Here is an 18,838-nt window from a genome sequence, read left to right as displayed (position 1 = left end):
AAACAGCAAATCTCGGGGGTTATGTCTAACTTCTGGAGACTGTCACGTATTGGCAAAGGGTGTTCCTGTATGAGGTGGGGGGAGGCAGTGGCTCTTGTGGTTAGTATGTACATATCAATAAAACACTTTAAAATCTAATTTTTTTTTCCTACTACAAATTGGATACAGATGCAGCAGATCTCTCAATGGCTGGGATGATGCTTGGGAAAAAGCTGAATTAGACTTGATGACCTCAGACCTAATTCCCTGAGCTCACCATATCTGGCAGAAGCACAGGCTGTCACTGTTCATGCCCTCTGCCCCAACAGTAATCAATGTGGTTTCAGGGAAGAAAGGAAGAGAAACTAGGAAAAGTCTAAGGACTCTGATGGAACACTTTTAGACGGGCTGAGCATCATGCTAATCACTGCCCCCTCACTTATTTCCTCCAATCATCATAAACTTCTACAAGATAGAGATGTACCTCCACAGATGAGGACCCTGAACACAGAGAGGCTAAGTAACTTTCGCAAGATCACAAAGCAATCCAGAAGAGCACAGCGATTTTTAACCATTAAGTATTCCTAATCTCACTTCAGGAAATGTAAACAAAATAAGACAATTAAAGAAACAAAAAAGTTACATGTGCCAAAGATTTCCCCTGAAGCATTAACGGTAAAAAATTACAAATACCTTAAGTGTCCCAACAATAGGGGATTGGTTTTAAAGTGCTTTGTTAGTTCTTCTTCACAAAAAGAAAATGGGGAATAAACATATGAAAAAAAAAATACTCGACTCCATTAGTAATCAGAGAAATACAAAATAAGACCGCTGTGAGACTCCATTTTATATTCTCTATATAGCATTTAGTTTTAGCTTAATTCTGCTGGTATACACTAGAGAAAAATCATCAATGTCCAATCGTTCCTAGTCTCACCGGCTATTTTTTTTTTAATATTTTGTCTTTTTTTTTTTTTTTTTCAACGTTTATTTATTTTTGGGACAGAGAGAGACAGAGCATGAACGGGCGAGGGGCAGAGAGAGAGGGAGACACAGCATCGGAAACAGGCTCCAGGCTCTGAGCCATCAGCCCAGAGCCCGACGCGGGGCTCGAACTCCCGGACCGCGAGATCGTGACCTGGCTGAAGTCGGCCGCTTAACCGACTGCGCCACCCAGGCGCCCCAATATTTTGTCTTTTAAGTAGTGTTTTTTTAGTGTTTATTTTTGAGACAACGAGTGAGAGAGTGAGCGAGTGGGGTAGGGCAGAGAGAGAGGGAGACACAGAATCCGAAAGCAGGCTCCAGGCTTTTGAGCTGTCAGCACAGAGCCTGACGCTGGGCTCGAACTCATGAACCGCAAGATCATGACCTGAGCCGAAGCGGGACAAATGTTTAACCGACGGAGCCACCCAGGTGCCCTTCACTGTCTATTTCTGAAATAAGTACTGGTACAATGTCCATAGAATATGTTGTTATTTCTTTTATGAATACTTGTCTTAGGCCTTTTCTTCCACATGGCAACCTTTCTTTGGAAAATAAAGTACATAAATATTCATTCTTTCATCCTAATTGTTATTCTGTACATGTATCAGCATGCCTCTTTAGTTTACTTAGGGTAGGACAGGATGCTAAGATATCACTTGAAGTACAATCTTGGTTAATTGGAATCTAGCTTACTCTTATTTTAATAACTTTATTTTAATAAAATGAACAAGATCTCAAAATGAAGGAAAAAAAGACTGTTTAATTCATATTTTGCCCTCACCAGTTACTAGCTGTGTGAACTTCCACAAGTTAGTTAACCTGTGTCTCATTCCTTTATCTGTAAATCTGGGGTTAAAAGTTAACCTCTCTGTGCCTTTGTTTCCTCATCTGTATATCAGGGGTTAATAACAGTACCTAACCTCACAAGGTTGTCGTGATTAAACAAACTAACACGTGAAGAACACTTACAATAGTACCAGGTACCTAATAAGTCCCATGAAAGGGTACTTTTGTTTCACACGAAGTGCTGGTGGGGTTTAGCAGGAATTTTTTTTCTCACACACCACTAGTAGAGGGCAAAACAGAAGAACCATTTTGGAAAGGTTTGTGGTGTTTCTTTTAATGTTAAACATACCCATACCCCATCATCTTGCAATTCCACTCCCAGAGAAACTCTGCACACATGCATCAGGAGATGTGTACTCAAGGGTTCATCGCAGCATTACTCATAAAAACCAAATTGTGGAAATACTTTTAAGTGCCCACCAACCAGAGGGACAAAAGAATATTATACAGCAGTGCAAACAAATGAACCACAGGAACACAAACAAATCTCAGAAACTACACTGAGTTAAAAAAAAAAAAAAAGTAAGCCTCGGAAGACTATATATAGACTACCAATTCTACAAAGCTCAAACAAAAAAATAAAATTAAATGTATAAGATTTAATAAAATGTATGTAATTAGAACTTGTTTTTAAAGCAAGGGAATGATAAACACAAAATTCAAGGGATTGGTAACCTCGGTAAAGAAGGGGTACAGGGCTAGGGGAAACACCCAGGTGGTTTCAGTGATGTTGGCAATGTTCTAGTTTTTATCTTGGGTAGGTACTTCACATGTGTGCATTATCATGCTTTATCTGTTTAACGTACGTAAAACACTAGGTCAAGTATGTTTCAAATAATATGTAAGAGTGCTCGCTTTGGTAGCACATACTAAAATTGGATACAGAGAAGATGAACATGGTCCCTACCCAAGGATGACACCCAAATAATACGTAAGAACAATTATAATACATACTACTTCATCAGTACACATATAACTGCTTAAAACGATAAAAAAAAAAAAGAACATTTTGGGGTGCCTGGGTGGCTCAGTCGGTTAAGGGACCGGTTCTCGCTTTCAGCTCAGGTTATGATCTCAGAGTTCCTAAGATCCAGGGCCAGGATGTCCAAACAGCCTAGCGTTTGCTCGGGGCTATGCTACAAGTGCAGAGCCTGCTTGGGATTCTCTTTCTCCCTCTCTCTCTCTGCTCCTGCCCAGCTCACGCTTGCATGCTCTTTCTCTCAAAATAAATAAGCAAACGTTAAAAAAAAAAAAAGAACATTTTTATAAAAACACAGGGAAATGTCTGAAATGAAAAAAGAAACTCAAGAATGTACTTGTACTCATAAATAGATGCTTCCTGAGGGTTTTTATGACGGGGAAGTGTTTATACACTATTTGAAGTGGAAAAACGAAACAAGATTCAAAATATTGCCCAATTTAAGAATTCAGTTCTGTCCACGATGCACGCTTGTGCACACACACAAAACACCAAGGGAAAATACGCAGAAATGTTAACAATGCTCATCACATGGTAGTATAGAATGGGAATATTTTCCTGTTCATAGTCCCCATAATTCATTTGAAGTATCAGATTTTTATTTAAGGGGAAAGTGTTAGAATAGAGTAGGTACAACACACCTGAAACCTCACACACACTACGCTTGAACAAAGACTGGAAGGGGGCTTCAGGGAGAGGAATTTGTGGATGAAGTTTCTTCTTGCTATTTCTGTTGCTACGGAGTTGTTTGTATTACCCATCTCCCCAACACGCGCGCGCGCGCACACACAAACACACACACACACACACACACACACACACACAGAGGGAGGGAGGGAGGGAGGGAGGAGGGGAGGGGAGGGGAGGGGAGGGGAGGGGAGGGGAGGGGAGGGGAGGGAGAAAGTAGGAAAAATCCTACAAGATGAGCGCACTCTGAAGGGGAAAACTGGGTGTGGGTGAGGTGGGGTGAGGAGCCTGAAGTTCCCCGCCCATCAAAAGTTCTCTGTAGCTCGCTGTGCTCCCACCAAGGTCCAAGGTAAAGCCCCACTACGCAGCGCCCGCACGGAAGCCTCCTCCCCCAGCAGCGCCATCCTCCGCCGGAGCGACCCGGCAGCTGACAGGGTGCGTGCTGGGTGGGGGCGGGGAGCCCAGTCCAGGCGCCGCCCCCTGATCTGTGGCCAACGCGGCCAGCTCTCCCGACGGAAGCCCCTGCCTCGAGCAGCCGGTGGCGGCCCGGCCAGGGGCCAGCGGGGAGGAAATCGAGCCGACCACATCTGAGGCCTGGCGAAAGGCGCAGCAGCTGCCTCCGAAGCCGCCAGCGCACGAGAACCAGGGCAGGACGAAGAGGCGGCTCCTTGGCCAGACAGCAAAACACACACACACATAAACACACACACACGCACGCATACACGCACACGCACGCACGCGCCCCTCCAGCAGCCGCTGGGGCCATCGGCCAAGCCACGCAGTGCACGTCCAGACAAGCCCCCATCAACCCCCAGCGAGGCTGGGCACTCCCACAGCTCCACCCACCCGACTGCCCTTACCTGGTACTCACCACCCACCTCCCACCCCCAAGTCTAAACGTGGAGGAAATGAGAAAGCAAACCCGCCATTGCCACAGTCTGCTGAGCACCAACCCTGACCAACAGCCCCATGCACTTTCCCTAAAGGTACCTCAAAGCGTACAAAACCTACTGGCCCTTCAGGTGTACCAAAGGACAAGGCTGATGATGACAGCAGCCAACAGTTTTGAATGCCTCGTGCGAAACCGTGGATTAAGCAAGTACTGTCATGTACAAATGTAACCTTTTCAAGTCTTCCAACAACCCAACATCCATTTTAGTGGATAAGCAAATAAATAAGGCACAGTTAAAGAACATACTCCAAGGCTCAACGCTGGTGAGAGGAAAGCCCAATCTAACAGCGGAGGGAAGTGTGCATGCCCCTGGCCAAGCTTCTCATCTATTAGCGAACGATCTCCCTTATGTGCAGGAGAGTCTCACAATCCATGGATTTCAGCCTCCCTCGGACCCCTGTCAAGTGAGTTTGCCCCCCGTCATTCCTTTCTCAAGGACTCAAGAGGCCTTACATTTTTTTCATTCAACAACAACAAAAACTTTAAGCCACCACCCAAAAATCTGGAGGAAAAGTAGATTTTGGCAGAGGGGCCTCCAGCCATCAGTCATAAGACTGACTTCCCATGGTTGGCTAGGAAATGGAAAGGGGTGGGGGTGGCACCGCCACTTAGAAAAGCCTGGTGATGGGAAATTAGGGAATGCAGCTAAACTCTATTTATCCTAAACCCCTGGGGGAAAAAAATCACTCAACATATCTCAGTATAAAGTCTCATTTATACTACTTCTTTTTGGTTTCAATGGTAAAAATAAGCAAATAGGTAGATAGGTAAGTAGGCAGATACATGTATCAAAGGCAATAAAGATCCTGCCATCTCGCTCCTAGGAATTCAGGTTTATAAATTTGCACTTCAAAAAATGTTCTCTACACATTAGTGAAAACTGAAAACTCTGGATGAGGGGAACAGTTTGGGACATAACACAATTCAATGGAATATTATACAGTCATCAAAAACCATAAAGTATGAACACCAAGGAAATGCTAAAATGGACAGTAAAAATAGAATACCACACTATATGAAGGTTATTACTACAACTATGTAAAACCATGCAGAAAAATGACAAAAGAGGGAAGACAGTCTTTTTAAAAAGCAGAAACAGCTAGAGTGGCCCCATAGAATAAAATTTCACCCACTGATGCCATCAGCACATCATAACAATCACAGCTGTCATACATGCATACATATATATGTATTAATTCACGTATCCTTCCAACAAACGTGTGTTGAGTACTTACAACATGAATGCTACTTTTAGGCACTGGGGACGCAGCAGTGAATGAGCAGTCTCTGCCTCATGAACAGAGACTTTTTAGATTGTTTGGATTTGTCTTAGATCTCATTCAAAGGAAAGTTCCTTTAGGACAGACCCGTACCACTATCTCTAAAATGTGTATGGCAGCATTAATCTATGGTATGCACTCTGTGGCTTTGAATAGGTGATGAAAGCATTGAAAACTGATACTAATTACGAGTTTATCTCTGAATGAAGCTGCCCTTTGTGCGGTTACTGTTAGAATATCACAGCCACTCTAAAACTCATTACAGAGCCAAGGAAAACTCTGGTGGATGACCCAAAAGAATAAAGAGAGGTCCTAAAAATAGAATGATAAGAAAGGTAAAGAAGAGGTTCAACAGAAGACGCCGAGGGAGGTGGAAGAACAGGAGTTTCTGTCCCTGAAAAGCGGAAAGTAAGTAAAAACTAGGAACTCCCATTTCCCAGAGACAACTACAGTTTACATCTGGTGCCTTTTTTTCCTATTCAACATGTACTTCGTTTATAAAATTGGGATCACTGGGGGCGCCTGGGTGGCTCAGTCGGTTAAGCGGCCGACTTCGGCTCAGGTCATGATCTTGTGGTCCGTGAGTTCGAGCCCCGTGTCGGGCTCTGTGCTGACTGCTCAGAGCCTGGAGCCTGTTTCAGATTCTGTGTCTCCCTCTCTCTGACCCTCCCCCATTCATGGTCTGTCTCTCTCTATCTCAAAAATAAATGTTAAAAAAAATTAAAAAATTAAAATTAAAAAAAATAAAATAAAATTGGGATCACTGAATATATTCGGGGTTTTTTAATGTTTTTTAATTTCGGTTTTAAATAAATTTGGGGTTTCTTCCCTTACTGTATCATAGGTATTTTCATAGTGTCAACTCTTCCTCAAGAGTTTCACTGCGGACAGCTGCACTGCCTTCCCTGGCACGTTTGTGGGGTACACACACACATGGTATACGTATATGGAACACACGCAGGACATACATATAGCCCCTCAAGTGAATGCCGAGGTTCCCTTGTGTTTTTGTTGCATTCCCATGGCACAGACTGACTACGGGGGTAGTTTCTTTCTTTATCCTCCTGCCTCTGTTTGGGGTTGTGATTCCTCTGAGGACAGGAATGGACAGTTGGCACAAGTCAGGGCTCTGGTCAGCTGAACGGGTAGACGCTACCAGCGTCAAAGGCTGTAGGTAACAACCCTGACAACAAGTAGGATTTAACTCACGTTAGTACAAGCGTTTCATCTCATTTCAGTGACAGTTCACTAGTTATGTCTCTGATCTGCCTTTGGGGAGGAATATTACACAGCCATAAAAAGGAATGATGTCCTGGTACATGGTACAACATAGATGAACCTTGAAAATATCACATTAAGTGAAAGAAGTCAGACACGAAAGGCCACATACTGTATGACTGCATTTACATGAAACGTCCAGATTAGGCAAATCCATAGAGACAAAAAGACTAGTGGTTGCCGGAGAACAAGGATGAGGTAAATGCTATTGAGTAGTTTCTTTTTGAGGTGATGGAAATGTTCTGAAAGAGAAGTGATGGTTGCACAACTGTCAATATACTCAAAACCACTGAATTTTACACCTTACATGGTATGTGAATTAAATCGCAATAAAACTGTAATTAAAAAAAAATCTTTTCAAGAAAACCTACATCTCCATTTCTGTAAGAAGCTTCAGGACAAAAGCAGAAACAACATGTGCTCAAGAGAGGATGGCTGAGCTGGTGAGCCCACTGCAAAGGTGAAGGGTAAGGGACAGAGGAATGTCAGGAACCTTAATGGAAACTCTTCTTTGTAACTCTTTCACAAGGATCTGACACTTCCTTTATTTCCCCATTGGGTCACAGTGAAAGTGAAAACAAGGGAGGTCTTAACTCGGGGTGAGTGCTGGTGGTCAGGAGGGGGAGACCACCTTCCACTCCACCACCACACTTAGAAAGGAAAAGCTCTTCAGCACAGCAGGGGCATGGTACCTCCTATGAGGCGCAGAAAGCAGGCTGGTGTGGCCACGAGCTGTGTGCTGACAAAGAAAGAGATGGCCACTGAAGATGCATAGGAAGGGCCCCCAAAACCAAGAATCACTGACATAAACTCCACTGATCAGCTGAGCAGTCTTAGGCAACAGTCATGACATATAGGTTGGTTCAAAAGGTCCTTACTGAAGAAGGAGGAAAACAAGAATGAGAAGAAGAAGAAAAATTGGGAAAGGGTATCTGCAAGAGGTTGAGTAAAATTAAAGGAAATAAGACAGAGAATATATATTAAGCAATCAGCATGCCCTTAAAAAGCGTAATGCAAACCATTTTGTTGAAAAAATGAATCATGTTTTTAATATCCACAATATAAGAGGGTACTGCTACTGCCAGATAACCTTGCAGTCAACTACCTGCTAAGTGTTCCCCCTGTCATGTGAACGACTGCTCTAGAACCTCCCCGGGAGGAGCTAGGGCAGGTGAGCAGGTGACTTATATCCTCGGGCCCAGCTTCAAGACATATCCCGAGCTCCCACTTCGGCTGGAGATGAACAAGTCCTAGCCACCAACCCCAAAACTTCCAGGGGAGGGAGATTAAAAATCACATCCCCAACCCGAGGGTGTCACTCCTCAGAAAGCAGCTGCCGTGCCCCACCCAAGGCCACAATCCTTGCTCCTCAGCTTGTTCTCAAGGGAAAGGCTGGACCAGTTTTAAAGTCCCTCTGTCTCCCCAGCTATGGCCTTGATCTCTGGCCAACACAGAATCAGCTAGGAAAGGGGTGGGGGTGGGGCGCTGTGGCCTGGCGCTACAAAGACAGAGGGGCAAAGCCAAAGGCAGAAGGCGGCAGGTGGCTGATGATAAAGACCTAGCAGCAAGGTATTCACCTGGAGCTGGGGGGCATGTGAGCAGGACAGCACTTCAGCAGAGATACCAGCTGACCAGCCCCGCTTTTCTAAGATTGTCTTACATAGCCCTGGATAAGTCATTTTATCTCTAGGCCTCAAATTCCTCATCTGCTTTTAAAAAATTCTTTATAAATGTCAGGAAAATCTGAGGATCTGCTCTAGATTGAAGGAGACAAAGAAACCTGAGCACACAGAATATGTGTGACCTGGGTTTGTTTTTTTTTTCCTACAAAAGGTTGTGACAATGGGGAAAATTTGAAAAAAGCCTATAGATTAGTTTATTAATGTTAATGTTAGTGTTCGTAAAGTCTGTAGATCAGGTCTGTAGCAGTAGCGTATCTATGTTAATTTCCTGAGTTTGATCATGGCACTGCAGTTTTTTATGTGATTTTAGAAAATTCACATTCGGGACACCTGGCTGGATCATTCGGTAGAACATGTGACTGTTGATCTTGAGGTTGCAAATTCAAGCCCCGTGTTGGGGGTGGAGATTACTTAAAAAATAAAATCTAAAAAAAAAAAAAAAAAAAAAAGAAGAAGAAGGGGCACCCGGGTGGCTTAGTTGGTTAAGAATCAGATTCTTGATTTCAGCTCAGGTCATTATCTAATGGTTTGTGAGTTCGAGCCCCACACTGGGCTCTGCACTGAGGGCAAGGAGCCTGCTTGGGATTCTTGGGATTCTCGGTCTCCCTCTGTCTCTGCCCCTCCCCCCTCCCCCGCATGCATGCTCTAGCTCTCAAAAATAAATAAATAAACATTAAAAAAGAAAATCCACACTCAAGTAGTTAGAAGTGAAAGGCATCATGTCTGCCACTTACTTTCAAATGGTTCAAATAAAAATTACGGAGAAAAAGAAAACAGAGCAAATGTAGTAAAATGTTAACATTTGGAAATCTGAGTGAAGAGAATTCTTTGTACGATCCTTGCAACTCTTCTGAAACTCTGAAAGTATGCCAAAATTAAAATAGTTTTTAAAAGAATTATGTTACTAGATGATTGCTAAGACTCTTCTAGTTTCTGTAAAAAGGTAACATTCTCCACATTTTACAGACAAGGAACAGGAAACAGGAAGAGGTCAGCTCCTCAGCAGCAGGAGGGCTCTACAACTAGGGTCTCTGACTCAAGTCCTCCCTCCACCCAACCCCCAGATCTTCCTACCAGCAAAGGACAATGAGCCCCAGACACCACCTCAGATACTGGACAAGAACCTCAGAGCATAAGGCAATTAAGAAAGGGGCCACCTGGACAATGTCCGGGAGGCTGTCAAGAGAAGCAGAAAGCTTCGGAAAACAGACCACCTTGCTCTCCTCCCAAGATCCCCGCCCTCCACATGCACAGGGCACAGACAGTTCCTCTCATGCACACCCCACAGGCTAACCAGAGGCTTCAGCAACACGAGTGCACAAAGTCCACCAGAACACAGCCTGGACAGGCAAGCAGGGCAGCCCTCAGCCCCTCTGACGGAAATAACACAACATCTGGAAATCCTGTCAGTCTCCTAAATAAATCTAGGGTCAAGGGGGAAAAAATAAGTAAAAATCACAATTACACTGATTTACTATTTATGCTACCTGTATGGGTCATGGTAAGTATGTACATTAACTATCATTAGTATATAAACTGATATGGGTATAAAAATAGAGTGGTTTCTGTGGAAAAAAGTCACAACTGCAGATGTGAAGATTAATGTCAATGAAAACAACTATTAACAGGGAAAAATTCTATATCCTTCTAAAACTGCTTCTATAAATAACTTTTGGTAAATATGAAGGAAATAAGTTAAGGCTCAATCCAAGAAGTTAGAAAATAAAAACTTTAAAAATGTAGGAAAGGAGCACCTGGCTGGCTCAGTCGGAGGAACATGCTGCTTTTGATCTCAGGGTCGTGAGTTTGAGCCCCATGTGGGATGTAGAGATTACTTAAATAAAACTTTAAAAAAATAAAAATAAATAAAAATGTAGGAAAAAGGAATCAGTAGACAGAAATAGTTGATTAGAAAACAAAATGTAGTAGTATTTATAAATGGAATCTAAGAGATGGCTCTCCAAAAGGCCATTAAAATAAACAAACTTCTGGCAAAGCGATCATTTGAAAAAAAAAAATATAAATAAACAGGGCTGAGTTGCCTGGGTGGCTCAGTCGGTTAAGCGTCTGACTTTGGCTCAGTTCATGATATCACGGTCCGTGGGTTCAAGCCCCGCACTGGGCTCTGTGCTGACATCTCAGAGCCTGAAGCCTGCTTGGGATTCTGTGTGTGTGTGTGTGTGTGTGTGTGTGTGTGTCTCTCTCTCTCTCTCTCTGACCCTCTGCTGCGTGTGCTCTCTTTCTCTCTCAAAAATAAATAACATCAAAAAAAATTTTTTTTAATATATATAGGGGTGCCTGGTTGACTCAGTCGGTTAAGTGTTGGACTTTGGCTCAGGTTATCATCTCACAAGCCCCACGTTGGGCTCCATGCTGACAGCTCAAAGCCTGGAGCCTGCTTCAGATTCTGTGCCTCCTTCTCTCTCTGCCCCTCCCCTAGCTCATGCGCGTGCGCTCTCTCTCTCTCTCTTTCTCTGTCTCTCTCTCTCTCTCTCTCTCTCTCTCTCTCTCTCTCTCTCCAAAATAAACAAACATTAAAAAACATTTTTAAAATATATATATAAACAATGTTGGAAATGTGAAAAGGAATATAACTATTATCAGTAAATAAGACATGAAATGCATTACTAAAAGCTTTGAAAATATTAATGAAAGGACAATTTTCAAAGAAGTGGTAGAAATATTGAAAGTATCAATCACCAGACAAGTAGAAATGTATCAGAGAACTACCTCCCCCCAAAAGGGCACCACGCCCAGTAGTTATTACATTATTTTTCTAGCTCATAAAAATGGTGATCTCTTTTATTCTTTCATTTAATTCTCCCAGATCCCTATGAGGTAAGCACTATCTCTCTGTTTCACAGAAAAGGAATCCAAGGGCTCAGAGAGGCTAAAGCATTGTCTCTAAGTCACTGAGCCACACGTGGCTAACCTGGGACTCAGTCCCACAGCCTGACATTTCTGGGGTAAAGCCCAGAAAATTCTGTGTTCCAAAATGCTCAAGCACCTCTGTGATCAGCCAGGGTTAGAAACTTCTGGGCCCTTGCTACTTCGAGTGTGGTCCAACAAATAGCAGCATCAACCCCACCTGAAAGCTTGTTAGAAATGCAGAATCTCCTCTCTCTCTGGCCCCTCCCTCCCCCACTCAGAAAGAAAGAGAAAGAAAAAGGAAGGAAGGAAGGAAGGAAGGAAGGAAGGAAGGAAGGAAGGAAGGAAGGAAGGAAGGAAGGGGAAAGGAAAGGAAAGGAAAGGAAAGGAAAGGAAAGGAAAGGAAAGGAAAGGAAAGGAAAGGAAAGAAAAAAGAAAGAAATGCAGAATCTCAGGCCCCACCCCAGACCTGCTGCATTGGAAAATGCATTGTAAAGAGATTCCCAGGTGATCTGGATGAACATTAAAATGTGAGAAGCACTGGTCTGTCCTATATCCACCTGCCCAATCTCCTTCAATTCCTTTTAAAATCTGCAAAAACAGTGCCTGTTCTGTGTAGCACAACCAAAAATATCAGTCAATAAGTCAACTGACAAACAACCGGAACTAGATTTGGTCGTATAACCATGTACAAAAAAAGTGTGACAAATAAAACATTAAAAAACTAAAAGAAATGTCTAACATTTATCAAGGTCTGATAAAGACTTAATGCCACTAATATATGAAACTCTTACTAACCCATAACAACACACCAAAAAATGGGCAAAAGAAATAAAAATATATTCACATAGAAGTGCCAATCCAACTAAACACAGCAATAAGAGATTTCAAATGTTATGCCAATTTTTATACCAATTAAAAAATAAAGGTTTTAAAACAAACATATATTATTTTGTTGATAATCAGGGGGAAAATCAATTAAAATTAAAAACATATATATGATTGTTCTAGAAACACCAAAATATTAACAGGAATTCTAAGTGGTAAAATTATAGATGTTTCATTTTCTCCATTTGTTTATCTGAACTTCCTAGCTTTTCTGCAATGAATCTGTATTCTTTGTAACAGACAACAACAAAAACGTTTTACCTATTTCCTAGAGCCTGACCTTATTCTGAAATTTAACAGCTTTTACACGTAGTCTCTTGGCTTTTCATGAGCCTTTGAACAATATTTGGCCTTTTCACAAATCAGTCTTACAGGCATGTCCTCTCAATCAGCAAGTGCTGGAACCCCAAATAAACAGAGCCTTTTTACATTACTCTGCACCCTGGCAATACTCCAACCCCAGTGGGCACGGGAATCGCCTGTAGGAAGCCGGCTACAGATGCAGACCCCCAGGTCCTACCCTTAGAGATCAACCCTGTGTGTCCACAGAGGGGATATGGACACAGGTGGTACCCCAACTACCTTCTGAGAAGCCCCCCAGCCTGCCAACAACCCTATGGGAGGGGAAGTGCAAAAAAGGGGAAAGTCTCAACTGGTTTAGAAATTGGGTGAACGGAGGGTCTTACAGGTTGTCAGGCAACAGGGTTCTCTTTCCACCCCTCCCCCTGCCGTGTGCGCACACAGGCTTGACCAGTCAACGGTCAGTGCTTCTGCTCTTTAAAGAGGGCAACAAGTGGGCAGGGGTAGGAAAAGGCTTCTTCAACAGGTGAGCTGAAGCCCTGAGGAGCCCTGCGTCGCAGCCTCCCTGCCAGAATGCGCTCTGCTCCGGGAGAAGGCATTTGGAACGGCTCCACGGGTTCACGGAGGTCCATCTGTCAGAGTTTCTGCTCGGCACCCTGAGAAGGCGGCTCCTCCAGAGCTGGCAAAGATGCAACCTGGCTGCCACGAGGGACCCTGGGACCTGGCATGGCACTGGCGGGGCCCGTGATGACCTCCTGCAGCCCTGGGGCTGCTCCCTTGCCCTAGGTAGGCAGTAGGAGAGGGAGTAAGGCACGGGTGGGGTGGAGGCCCAGGGAAGTACATCCCCTCCCTCCTGGACCTCTTGGGCATCCCTTGGTTCCACTGTTTCCCAGGGGACTCTGGCAGAAGAGCCAGAGAAAGCGCTGCTCTCAGCTATGCCGCCTGAACATGAGAGAGGAGAATGAGCACAGACCACTGGCTAAATGCGAACCGTTCACCGCTGCTGCAAACACAACCTGGTGACACACTGAACCAGATGCACCACGGCTGTTACTGAGATTGGGAAACTCACAGCCCACCTCTAACTGGCGTTTCTTTTACATACACAAGCCGAGTTGAGCCCTCCCCCACCTTCTTTTTAGGCAGGGCCAGAGGCAGGAATCTGACAGCAGCAGGGATTCCCACGCCTCCCAGTCTGCAGCCTGATGCCCCGGGGAAGGAGGTTCTCAGGTCCCGGTGGACACAGCCCTTCCTAGGCAGGCAGGCAGCTCCAACTCCATCCTCGTTCTTGGGGCAGCAGAGACCAGGGACCAGCTCCTATGGCACAAGTGCCATGGGGTCAGGACAGAGGGGCTTGCGCTGGCCAGCTCCATCAAGAGCTAGTGCCTCTCTAGGGGCACCTGAGTGGCTCAGTCAGCTAAGTGTCCGAGTCTTGATTTTGGCTCAGGTCATGATCTCACACTTTGTGCGATCGAGCCCCACAGGGGATCTGCACTGACAGCGCAGAGCCTGCTTGAGATTCTGTCGCTCCCTCTCTCTCTGCACCTCCTCCACTCGAGTGTACTCGCATGCACACGTGTGTGCTCTCTCTCAAAAATAAATAAACATTAAAAAAAACCTAGCGCCACTCATTCCCCAGTTACAAGTAGAAGCTTAAAATGCAAATGTGATGGGAAGGGTTAGCACATTGATAGGCTTTACCTAGAAGATATGTGGTGGAAGTCTTAGACTCTGGAGAACAGTAGGGCAAAGAAGAAAGATGCCAGCTTCCTCAAGAAAGGAGACCAGGGACACAGAAGTGGAGCCAATTTCACAAGTGGTCTTTCTAAGCTCCACTTTCAGCCTCCATGAATCTCCATCCCCAAAGAGCAGCCGCAGGTAAGTCTGAGTTTTATGCTACCTTCAGGTGTCTGGGAACCGAGGAGGCAAGTCTCCCTACTAGTTAGTACTAATGAGAGTTAATGACAAGTGGGCTGTTGGTGTCAGGGTAATTATAAGGTGTGGGTTCACAGGACTCCTCCCTAATGTCTGCCTGTGGGAAAACATCCCAGGACCTTCTTTTTGCCGTGGGGATCAGGCAGGTGCCCCATCTCTGTTATCCAGCTCACAGCCTCCAGGCTTGCAGCCAGGGCTGCTTTAGATTCTGCTCCTCAGACTGGCCCAGGTTGTCACACTTTGAGGAGGTGAAGCTCATTGCCTCTCTCATCAATTTGGTTCTACAGCCTTCATTAAAAGGATTTACTGCATGCTAGGCTTTGTGCCAGGTACTGGGAAACGAAATCGAGTAAGAAGAGCACCTCACCACAGAAACTCATACGAGGCCCTAAAGTACTGTTGCAGAGGTACCAACTTCGTGCATGGGGAATGGGGTAATGAGGGAATGAGGGGCTGCTGGCGCCCAGGGAGTGGGAGTGTTAGGGACCGTATCACAGAGCAGGGGACAAAAACCAGAACATTTCCACTATGTAATGTGTAACACAGGGGCACCTGGCTGGCTCAGTCGGAGGAGCATGCGACTCTTGATTTCAGGAATGTGAGTTCAAGCCCCATGCTGGGAGTAGAGATTACTTAACTAAATAAAAAACATTTTTAAGAGTGTAATAGAAAAAGTCTCATTCAGTACAGCAATAACAAGACCTACAACATCCTAGAAATGAACCTAATGAGAAGTGTGTAAGAGCCAAAACTTTAAAACTCGGGTTGACACACAAAAAAGACTAGAATAGATGGAAAGATATACTTCCCATTTCCTGGATACAAAGACTCGTTGTAAAGCTCTCCACTCTCCCCCAAATAACCTATAAATTCCATGTAATTCCAACAGAAAAAATCACATTTTTCACAGAACTTGACAAGTTGTTTATAAACTTACTTGGAAAAGGAAATACAAAAGAAAAGCCAAAAAAAAGTGGAAAAAATGAGTTTTGGTTTTTTTTAACCCAACTGTTATATAAAAACTGCAGTAATTAAGACAATAAAATACTGACATAGAATCAGCCAAATACTTCAATGGAACTGAAGAGAGGCCCATGAGTGTGTAAGGTAGAATTATAAACCATTTGGGAAACTGTAAATATTCAATGAATAAACTAGAGATAATAGGCTTTCTGAGAAAAAATTCAATCCCTATCTTAAATCATATACAAAAATTAATCTTGAACAAGTGACCAAAAAAACATTATGTACCAATAGGTAAATTACCACATCATTTATAATTGCAAAAAAATGGAACTGTACATGTCCATCAATAGGAGTCAATTTAATTACAACAAACCTGTAAAATGAAAGATTCCACAGCCTCTTAAAAGGCTAAAAGAGACATACTGCCATGGAAGGACATCCTTCCATGGTAAAGTAGTAAGCTCAGATACTCATTCTAAAGTCTAGAAAGATATGTATGAATTATTAATAGAGATTACAATAGGATGGAGGAGAAATAGCAATCTTCAGTTTCTAATTTATATACTTTTATATTATTTGAGTTCATTAAATGGGCATATATTACTTTTACCTAAAGTCCAAAAGTTTATTTTCCATTTGGGAAAAAAAAGGAGTAATATTACTACTGGTTTCTAGGTCGAACTCCATTCCTTTTCTATTCCCAGGCCTTTACTGTTCTCCATGGAGTCAAGATAAAGGGTAAGAAAATCTATCCCCCAAGGTGTTGCACAGTCTCCCTTGAGTGTAACCCCTGGGCCAAATCATTTTTCTGCTGGCTTCAACAAGTTCAGGCTGAGGTACAGAGGGCTCCCCACCACACCAGACCCAGTTGGACGTGGAGAGGGGAGGTATGCCTTCCGAGTTGGGATCACTGTTGCCCTACACCCTGAGCTCTTGGGGGAATACAGAAATGGAGTTTCAGTGGAGCACTGGAGAGTGTCCTCAAGAGATGCCCACGCTGTTTTTCCTAGCACTATGAATCCCTCTTTTACCCTACTGTCCTCTCCATCCTAGTGCAGTTTTCACAGCCTCAGGACATCAACTGGGCCATATCTTCCAGAAGTGCATGAAAGAGGGACAGAGCAAGACTTGAACCTGCAGCCTAGGCCAGCTCAGCTAGGCCAGGAGTTTGGGTCAAAGTTCTATCTTCCTCCCCGAACACTTCACTGTCCTTAGCTTCTAGCTTCATCTTCTCCGATGCTAATGCAAGAGGCTTTTCTAAATACTACTAAAACTTCTATACGGGCCCAGGATATGCTCTGATCCCAGGCAGTAAGTTCAAATTGGCTTTGCTTAGGTTAAAAAAATTTTTTTTCCTACAGGTCTGGCTGCTAAGCTGGTAAACTATTATTACTAGGTGCCCAGTAATGGACACAAAGCCCCTGAAAGTAATCAAGTGCATTGTCTGGCCCTGCCATTGTTCCATGTACAGTGATGCTCCCTTGTTGGAAGGAAAGGGAGCCAGGCTGCATCAGGACTTGGTCTTCTCACACTGGGTGTGCCATCAGCATCTCCCCAAGAGCACTAGCACACATGAAATATAAAAACCTGCAGAAAAGGCCAGTAGAACTTAGAGGAAAAAGTCATATTTTTAAATGTGTCTGTGATTTAAAAAAAAAAAGTAGAAAAAATAGAGCGTCTTACAGATCCAGCGGAGAGCCTAAAAAAGCACATACCAAATAAACCTAAGGAAAAGAAGACAACAAAGACCAAAGCAGAAAGTCATCCTTTAGAAAACCAGAAAGCATAAGTGACAGATCTATGTGCTTTTAAATTACATACAACACTTACAAAGCTAAGAAAGAAAAGAGAAAATATACAATGTTAGAAATTAAGAAAGCAAAAAAAAAAATCACACTGAGGGAACTGAAAAGCAACAATTGCATACACATTATGCTATTAAATTTGAAAATATTTCACTTTCATGGAAAACACAAAGTGAATGTTTTATACCAACAGCCATGGCAAGGGGGGGGGGTCACAAAGATGCAAAGACCCACCCTTCAAAAAAGGTACCAGGCTCAGATGGTTTCATCAAATCCTTAAGGAATGAAATTACTATTTAAACTGTATTATTTAAATGGTTCTAGAGCACAAAGAGAAAGTTTCACAATCCATTATATGAAGTTGCTATTACTCTAATACCACCATCTGACAATGAAAACACAAAAGGTAAATTATAGGTCAATCTCATTCACAAAAACAAATGCAAAACTCCCACACTGATAAATCAAATCAAACAGCATGCTAAAATAAATACCCCATTACCAAGTATGGATTATTCAAGGAATGTAAAAATTGTGCAATATTAAGAAATGCGTTAACACAATTCATCCTATTAACAGGCAAAGGAGAAATATTTCACCTTCAAACCATGTTCAATATATTTGACGAAATGAAACATCCACTACTAATAGGGGAAAACTTCTTAAAATGGAATGAGAGAGGAGTTGACACAAAGACCTCAAATAATCAGCAATACCACGCTTTATGGGTAACACACTACAGACATTCACATTAGAGTGAAAAGGGAAAAAAAAATCACTAAGGATCACAATGGCCTCTGCTCACTAAATATTTGCCAAATGAATTTAACATGGAAGGACAGTCTTAGGAAAGAGGAAGTAGTCTACTGACAATGGGATCAGCTCTGAAGTCAGACATCTCTGGCCTCAATTTCAGCTCTACCCCCTCGGGAAACCTCAGTCCTCGGTCACACTACTGGCCTGAATCTCAGTTTTCTTATCTGAAAGTTGGAGCTACTACCACCTGCCTCGGAGTTGTCCACAAAACTGTGAAAACTTTGCCCCATGCACCACACACATGATAAGCACTCAACAGACAGCATTACAGCTAGTTATTAACATAAAGTGGGCAATAATGCAGTAGGACTCCATTTTCATAAACAACACAAAACAAGCAGTTCACTCTTGAACAACTTGAGGTTAGGGGCACTGACCCCCATGCAGCTGAAAATCTGCATATGGCTTCTGACTCCCCAAAAAGTGAACTACTAATAGCCTACTGTGGACAGGAAGCCTTACTGATAACATAAACACTTGATTACCACGTAGTTTATATGTTATATATATGACATACCATGCACTTATAATAAAGCTGGAGAAAACATTATTACGAAAATCATAAGGAGGAGCCCCGGGTGGCTCAGTCGGTT

The 18,838-nt window shown here is 43.3% G+C and overlaps 1 protein-coding gene and 1 pseudogene across 4 annotated transcripts in view; one reads left to right on the top strand and one right to left on the bottom strand.

The window, feature by feature from the left end:
- TET3 (tet methylcytosine dioxygenase 3) overlaps nt 1–18,838 on the bottom strand; it is a 106,425-nt gene that overhangs the window by 61,713 nt on the left and 25,874 nt on the right. The window lies entirely within an intron of this gene.
- On the top strand, nt 2,659–2,757 carry LOC122467391 (annotated as a pseudogene).

The sequence above is a fragment of the Prionailurus bengalensis genome, chromosome A3 (assembly GCF_016509475.1).
Source record: "Prionailurus bengalensis isolate Pbe53 chromosome A3, Fcat_Pben_1.1_paternal_pri, whole genome shotgun sequence".
Taxonomy (NCBI): domain Eukaryota; kingdom Metazoa; phylum Chordata; class Mammalia; order Carnivora; family Felidae; genus Prionailurus; species Prionailurus bengalensis.
This window is presented reverse-complemented; position numbering and strand designations above follow the sequence as displayed.